General features: G+C 40.6%; 1 long non-coding RNA gene across 1 annotated transcript in view; it reads left to right on the top strand.

The window, feature by feature from the left end:
• The window catches only part of LOC106722449, a 150,958-nt gene that overhangs the window by 120,343 nt on the left and 22,939 nt on the right, over positions 1-7,676 (top strand). Inside the window, exon 2 of the long non-coding RNA XR_003095176.1 lies at positions 3,169-3,221. This is a non-coding gene — a long non-coding RNA (uncharacterized LOC106722449). The remainder of the gene's footprint in view (positions 1-3,168; positions 3,222-7,676) is intronic.

Genomic DNA, 7,676 nt, shown 5'->3' with positions numbered 1-7,676 from the left:
CATCATTCTTCCCTGCCTGTGGCAGGGGGTCAGGCTTGATGATCTGTTCAGGTCCCTCCTGACCCTAGCTACTATGAAACTATGAAACCCTGCGCAAAGCAGGAGCAGAAGCCCTCAGGGCATGGACCAGTGCACAGGGCTGGAGAGCTGGTGCACGAAACAGTGCACAGGGAGTCCGGGAGTGGACGGGACCGCGGCAGCTGCATGAGGCAGCGCAGGTCCCCAACCCTGCATGAGACAGGTGCCCTTTCAGTGCATGGGGCAGAGAGCGTGTTTGACGGGCCAGAAGAGCTGCATGAGGCAGCTTGGGCCTTCTCACTGGGGGTGGCATGGGTTGACTATGCCAGGAAGGGGAGGACACCTCACCCCAACACACTGCTGGAGACAAGCCCAACCCTTCAAAAGCCGTGGGAGTTGTGAGTCACATGGGAAGGGGAGTCCCACAGGGAAGGAGGGGGCCCTCCCCACTGGGCTGCTGAGGGGAAGCCCCTGATGCGAGGGGACAGTTCACCCTGGGACATAAAAAGCAATCCAGGGCTCCTGTTTGTTATGGGGGGCGTTCCCTGATTTAGGACTGCCTAGCTGAGAGACCTTGAGAGGGTAATGGTGTTCTATTAGATGACAGGCTCCCTGCTTGGGTTGTTATTTCTTCCTTGGGCACAGGAACTATGTCACTGTTGGGTTGTGTTTCTTTTTCCATGCTGCTGGGATTCTGGTATTACCCTGTGTCTTCACTGTTGCATTAGAAGAGGATTATCAGCTGTCCTGTCTTTGTATATATTGTATTGGTTATTTTATGTATATATGTTCTATTTGATGTAACCTTATTGTGTATGTTATATATTGTTCTGTCACTGTCAGGTATTCCTGCCATTGGGCTGTATTGATTATCTCTAGGTATGTATGTTTTAGCTGATGTAACTTTATTGTGTATGTTTACTTATTGACCCATTACTGCCTGTTATTTTTGTCTTTGGTCTGTTGATTAAAACTCCATTGTATCATTGAGTGGCCTCCTTCCCCTGATTGGGCTGGAGGACCCTGATGAGGGGCAGGGGATGCAAGCTATTCTAACCCAAAAGCCACAGGGAACTAGGCCTGTATTGGCGTTCAGGATTAATTAGAGTTTTGTCTGGGTGAATTTATATCTGTAAATAGCAAGTGGGTGTGTGTATAAATAAAGTGTATGACAGTAAGTTATCTATTATTGTGTAATATTAAACCTGTGCATAGTTAAGCATCACTGTGACTCCTGGTCTACTTAGCTCTGTAGGGAAGGAGGGGAGCTGGCCACAGCTGGGCAGCCATGCTCCCCACAGCATATATACTCCCGCTAACATCCCTTCCATTTGAAGAGGGGGTACCTTCTGCGTACCACCCAGGTTACACAGGTTAGGAAAGAAGCACATTGTTGAAAGGAAGGGAAAAGACTGTGCCCTCATATGCAGTACCTATTCTACAGATTAGTAGATTTTATCCTCTAGAACTGTCCATCAAGACCCTTTAGTGAAATGCAGATATTTCAAATGCATTAAAAAAAATTCAGCTGTCTTATAAATGGATTATTTGAAAATGGTTTTGGGGATAGCCCAAGAAGTATGAGAGAAAGAAAGAAAGATTCTTTGTTTTCCTTTCTAAGGGGAAAATGGTCAACTGCAATCCTGTGGATTTGTGTGCAGGAAGAAAGCAGGTCACTTTACCAATATTATGCCTCAATTCCTCCTGTTTGTTTGATATTTGATTAGAAACCAAGGGCTTTCTTAGCACCAGCTATCTACTTTGAACAGGCTAGTACTGATTTATTTGATCCGTCTCTTGTGCATCATGTGCAAGCTCCGTTATTCTCTGTAAGACATGTAGCATAACTGATGGGTGCACAGCTCTTGATAGGTTCCTTCCTTTGCATGATTTCAATATGCAAATATTACAAGCATACTTGCCATCACAGTAGCTGCATGCACAAATGATTTATGAGTGTGTGTCATTATAAAAGCAGTTATGACTCTCAGCAATTTTAGGCTGGGGACTTGTAGGTTTCCCCTTGCTAGGGTAAAAGTTGGGATGGGCATAAGGCCTAAGGAGGCATTTCTGGGCTAGGTTAGTGAATGGGAAAGGTTTGGGGCTTTCCTTATGTTGATACTGGTAGGACTCAGAGCTAAGTTAGAGTTGTTGGTTGAAATCAGTGTTAAAGTAGGAGCTGTAACAAGCAGTCTCTCCTCTCTATCAGCTGTGAGCTCTGAATGACATACTTCAGGAGCTGAGCTCAAGCCCCATGTACTCAATTTGGAATAATCCTGATGGGAAGGGGGAGTATTCATTTCCAAGTTTCCTCTAGCTTGCTACCAGCCTGTAATTAAATTAAAGCAGTGGTGAGCTGGGTCCAAGGCATTCATCATATCATGAGCTGTGGTCATGACTGCTACCCAACTCAGTGGGAACTGTGGACCTTCATTTAATGTTGTGCTGGGTTCCTGCATGTGGTGATTTTCTTTCTTGTATGCTATAATTCTTTGAGTCAGGGCAGAGGACAAAACCAGTGGTGTTGCGTTGCGTCTTTGAGTGTTCTGTGTGTGAACAGGGAATATATTCTACTGGTTATCTGTCAGCTGCAGAGGTTATTGCTTTTAGGAATTAAATAACCTTAGAGGTTAAGCCTGCATGGCACACACAGCCTTGCAGGAATTAATAGTGATGTTTAACTGCTATTAAAAATAGCTTTTTAAACATTTTTAACTTATGGCCTACATGCAAGTAATTTACTTCACAGGGTAGTACAATGGGAGTCATTTGAAAAGTCAACAGATCACACAACTGCCTCTGTTATTTCCTAGTATAATGTAGAGGCAAATTATGGTTATCTCAGTTACCGCAGCATGGTAACAATTGGCACATGCTGACTCTTTAATAGCCACTTTATTAGCTCCAGTATGTGGAGTCCTTTGCTCTAAAATACATGTGAAAGGCACAGTTCTTAGCAGGTGCCAACTGGTGTACCTCTAGTGAAATCAGTGGAGTTATATTAACTGTTGCTACCTCAGGATCTGTCCCAAAGCTTCTTGCACCTTGAAATACTTTGGTTCAATTCACCAAACTCTGTCTGGCCTAATTCTGATCTTATTTTTTGGAAAACTGATGCATCTTCATTGGTGCAATTCTTTATTTTAACAGGTACCAAGACGTGAGAATAAACTGCACGCACAAATGCCTGGCAATCTAATGCAGTAAGTAGTTTTTCTTCATAAGTTTGATTAATTTCTTCATCTCGCATTATCTTGTTTCCTTTCTTTCACATCAAGCTCTTCCCTTGACCAAACTGGTTTTCTGCATGCTTATTGACCAAAGTGGCTCAAATGTAATACTAAAGCCTTAGAATTACATGACAATTTCTGAATTTGAGCCTTGATCCATCTTCCATTGAAATCTTTCTCATTGATTCACTGGGCTTTGGATCCAGTTCATTCTACAGAACAATTAACCACACTTGTATTAATGATGTCTATATTTTAAAAGTCTACTTGGGAAACACATATTTGCAAGAATGACTGTCTCATTAATAAATAATTGTCTTCCTAAAAGTACAGTAATATAAAAGTGGTTGAATTAAAACATATCATGCTACTATCTAAGTATTATGGATGACCATCATAGGACAATATAAAAACAGATTAATAGACTTTCTTTCCCGTAATCTCCTCAACAACTCTAGGGGATGAATAATCTTTGAAATGAAATACTGGGAACATACACCCATTTTGAACCCAAGTTATGCTCTACTTGTGAAGTTTCTTACAGCCAACAATTTTTATGTTATATTAAGAGAGGGAAGGAAGCATTTCTTTCATATAAATAATTTCAAAACACATGCTCAGTTGTTCCACAGATTCACAAATAACGAAAACTAGTTATATTTCCTTGAATGATAATGACCTAGTGGTACTAATCATTAGATCCATAGTCCTCTTATTCTCATGTTTTGACATTGAATTAACACTTTTATTTAATTATGCTTTCTGCAAGGGGAAAGAAAACCCAAACCAGGTCCTATGATGCATACACTCTCCTACTTCACTGGAGTAGCACTTTTATATTTTTGCATATCTAGCTGAGGACTTCTGTAGCCCCCCCAAAAACCTATCATATCTGAGTACCTCACAGCCTCTGAGTATATTTTTTTTCCTCATAACATTCTGCACAACAGTGAAGATTTATCCCTATTTTACAGATGAGGAAATGAAGCATTGACGGACTGAGTCAAATTTTTAAACGTATTTAGGTACCAAAACATGTGGACAGGAGCCTAGTACGATTTTCAGAAGTGACTCCATTAACATCAGCAGGAGCCAGGTCCCAACACATTTGAAACTCCCATTAATGCCTAGATGCTTTCAGAAATATTGCCAAAGGTCATACACTGAATTTGGTAGGGAACCGAATCTCCAGTTACCACTCTAACCACTGTGCTGTGATGCTCCAGTGTATATATTTGCATGCCTGTATCCATAATAATCTTTCACTCTTATCGGTTCTTTCATTACGTGTAACCAAGCTTTCATGTATAGTCTTCTACATGGAGAAACAGAGCTGCACAGAAGCTCTGTGGTCTGCTTGACCTCACACACTGAACCAGAAGGGTGAGGTAGGGCAGGGACTTGAGCTTAGTAATGTCTAACCACATGCTGTAACCACTAGACATTTTCTTTCACCTCTCTAATTGCTCAAATGCAATGCTGCTTAACCGTTTCCATCCTGGTGCCTAGCCTTAGGATTCCTGTCCCATGCAGCAGAGATCCTCCCATTTATAACATTGTGGAAACAGCAACACCTTAATCTATCAGTTGACCAAAATTCCCTCTTAAACCAGCTCCTGATGGCTGCCTTCAGTGCTTATGGTTTGCACCAGTATAAAGCCCCTGATCCAGCAAAACACATTGAGCATGTGACTGTATTTAAACCCACCAGTGATATAATTGGTTTCAATGGGACAAGTTGAGCTCAGGCACTTTTTTAGTCCCTTGAGGTCTGAGCAAAGAAGAGCAGATCAAACTTTTAGGTGAATAGATGTTATGAAGGACTGCAATGAGAACACACAGGACTGGCAGCATTTTTGTCAGCTTCTTTCTGGCTAAATAACATCTTGCATTTATATGAGATGTTTATTGTTTTTGCTTATTTCCTACAATCTGACTCAAGCCTTTGGAGGTTTGCCTGTCATTACTTTAATCCATTATGTTGTTTACTCTTGTTTAGCAACCCATTGGGGATGTTACAATGTGTATAATGAAGTATCTTTCAGACACTTTTTAAAAGGATTGTTTTCCTCAGATACAGACTGATCCTGGCTTGTGATCCCAGGGACAGGACTGCAGCATCCTTGCAGAGTGCTATCACCTTGTTGCCAAGGGCATTAGGTTCAGACACAGGAGCTGCATTATTGCTGCGATGTCATAACACATCTCTGTGCCATGGTTTCCCCACCTGTGCTATGGGGATATTGATACTTATTGTTTTGTGGTGTGCATTAAGATTGAAAGAGGAATGTGCTGCATGAGAGCTAAGGGCAGAATTCTGTTATCTTTACTGCAACTAAATGGCAGTTTTCTAGCCACGTACGTGGTGTTTTGGGCACTTATACACAGGTTACAATTTTGTCACCCCAAGCAATTACAGCCCATGTGATTCAGTGATACATATTGTGGGAAATGCCATACTATAATTTGTAAGTGGTGTAGATTTGCTTATTCCACTGTATTTCAATGTAGATAGATTGTGTTCATTTTCTACGACTAGCTGTGCAGTCAGAGTAACCATTGAAACACTCCATTTAAACATATATTCAATTAGACTAATGATGTTTTAGAACATCCTAAATAACAACACATTGCAAGGACAGCTGTCCGTATCCTTTATTTAGGTTGCACTCCAAGCTGTTACACATTTTGCTGGCTTATTCATTTCTTATAAATATTAGTGTAAACTCTCTTTACTTCTACATCATATAAACATCGGCAGCTCCTGGTTCATTCTTCCCTCCCTCCCCATCTCGTGACTAACGATTATAAGGAAAAGGAATGCATTGAAACAAGCCTTCAAAGCTGATATATATAACCCCTTTAAGCCCTTCTTTTATACTGCCTAAATGATATAAATGAGCTTTAGAGTAAATAAGTCAAGCCCAAGAATATTCTTCATAATCAAGCCAAGTGAGGGGAAGGACCTCATGTGATATCACAAAAGTGTCCTTAATTGGGAGCACCGAATAGCATTTTAACAATGCCAGGTCATTAGTCCTGTGTGGGATTCAAGTGAATCAAAAGCGTTATTACAGGCTAAGCAAAGGAGCACGCTGAGGCCTTTGCTATAAAAGTGTTCTCAGACATAAATCTTGTTTCAAGTTCGGTGTTACTGACAAACATGAAGGAAAAGGTGTGGCAGAGATTTTATTCCTTAAAGCACGTGAGAGATGCCTCTTCCTGAGTGAGACTGTAAACACAATTAAGGGAAAATGTCTCTTTCCCAGTACATGAGCCTCCAGGTAGTGTTGCCCTCTGAGAAATGATCTCTCAGGGTTAAAGTCACCAAGGAGCCCGTATAATTTCTCCCCAAATGCCCATCAACTTTTAATTTTCATAACTGCAGCTTCCACTTGCCACTAAACCTTTTGAGGATCTTGTGTTCAATGCAGAAATCCACTAATGTTCAGCTTGTTAGGATATGAGACCCCTCATTAATTCAGAGTATTAAATGAAACAGTTGAGTTAGTAACCAAATCGACAAAGAACCAGCTGACTCTCTGTATGATTAGGGACTTTGTCATCTCGTTCATGGATTAATTATATGGTCCATTATACTGAAATGTGTTCTTGATATCAAGACTAGTTTTGTTCTTAGGGTTTTGTACTTACCATCTGGTATAATGTTCCTTATCTCTTTTTGAATAAGTATCAAATTACGGATTTCTTAACTTGTAGGACAAATTTAGGAAGCTTTTAAAATATATATATATATATCAGCTAGCTTTGAATATGCTACATTAAAATGTATATTCCGTGGCATAGAGCACAGTGATCAATCTACAAAGCAGTAATGAAATGGGAGCACACTGGACCCCAGAAAGTTAGGCTGAGTACAATCCATATTCTTCTTACTGTATTAAGGTAATATAAAAGACCCTGGAAATTTTGGGTTTAGTGTTGCACCTATCTCCTAAGAGCAGAACTGTTTCCATAAAAAAGCTATGGATTGAAAGCAACCGTTAATTATTATGCAACTATTTATAAACCAATCATATAGTTATGCAGAACATAATCCCAAATCATATGTATTTGGATTGTAGACTCTTGAGCTGAGATAAAAGCTGGCTCCATTCTACTTAGCAATTTACACATGTGGCAAAAAACAGCTCCCGTAGAGCAAGCAGATGAGGTGAAAATTGGAAGACACAGAGTATCAACCTGCCCATTTTACAGATGTGGGATTATGGCAGAGGAAGTCTGTGGCATATCTGGTTGTTAAACCAAGGGTGAAATTCATCCTCTGGGACTGAAGTGATGACTCTCTGCACAGAGATAAATTTCATGCTAAGAGAATGATTTGTGTATGAGAAAGCATGGAAGTGTATTTCACAGCTCACTGCATGGCACAGAAAGTTTGAAAAGCAAAATCAGGGGTGATGGTAT

Source organism: Alligator sinensis, unplaced genomic scaffold (assembly GCF_000455745.1).
Source record: "Alligator sinensis unplaced genomic scaffold, ASM45574v1 scaffold685_2, whole genome shotgun sequence".
Taxonomy (NCBI): Eukaryota; Metazoa; Chordata; order Crocodylia; family Alligatoridae; genus Alligator; species Alligator sinensis.
Note: the sequence above shows the minus strand (reverse complement) of the source record. Positions and strands in the feature narration are given on the sequence as shown.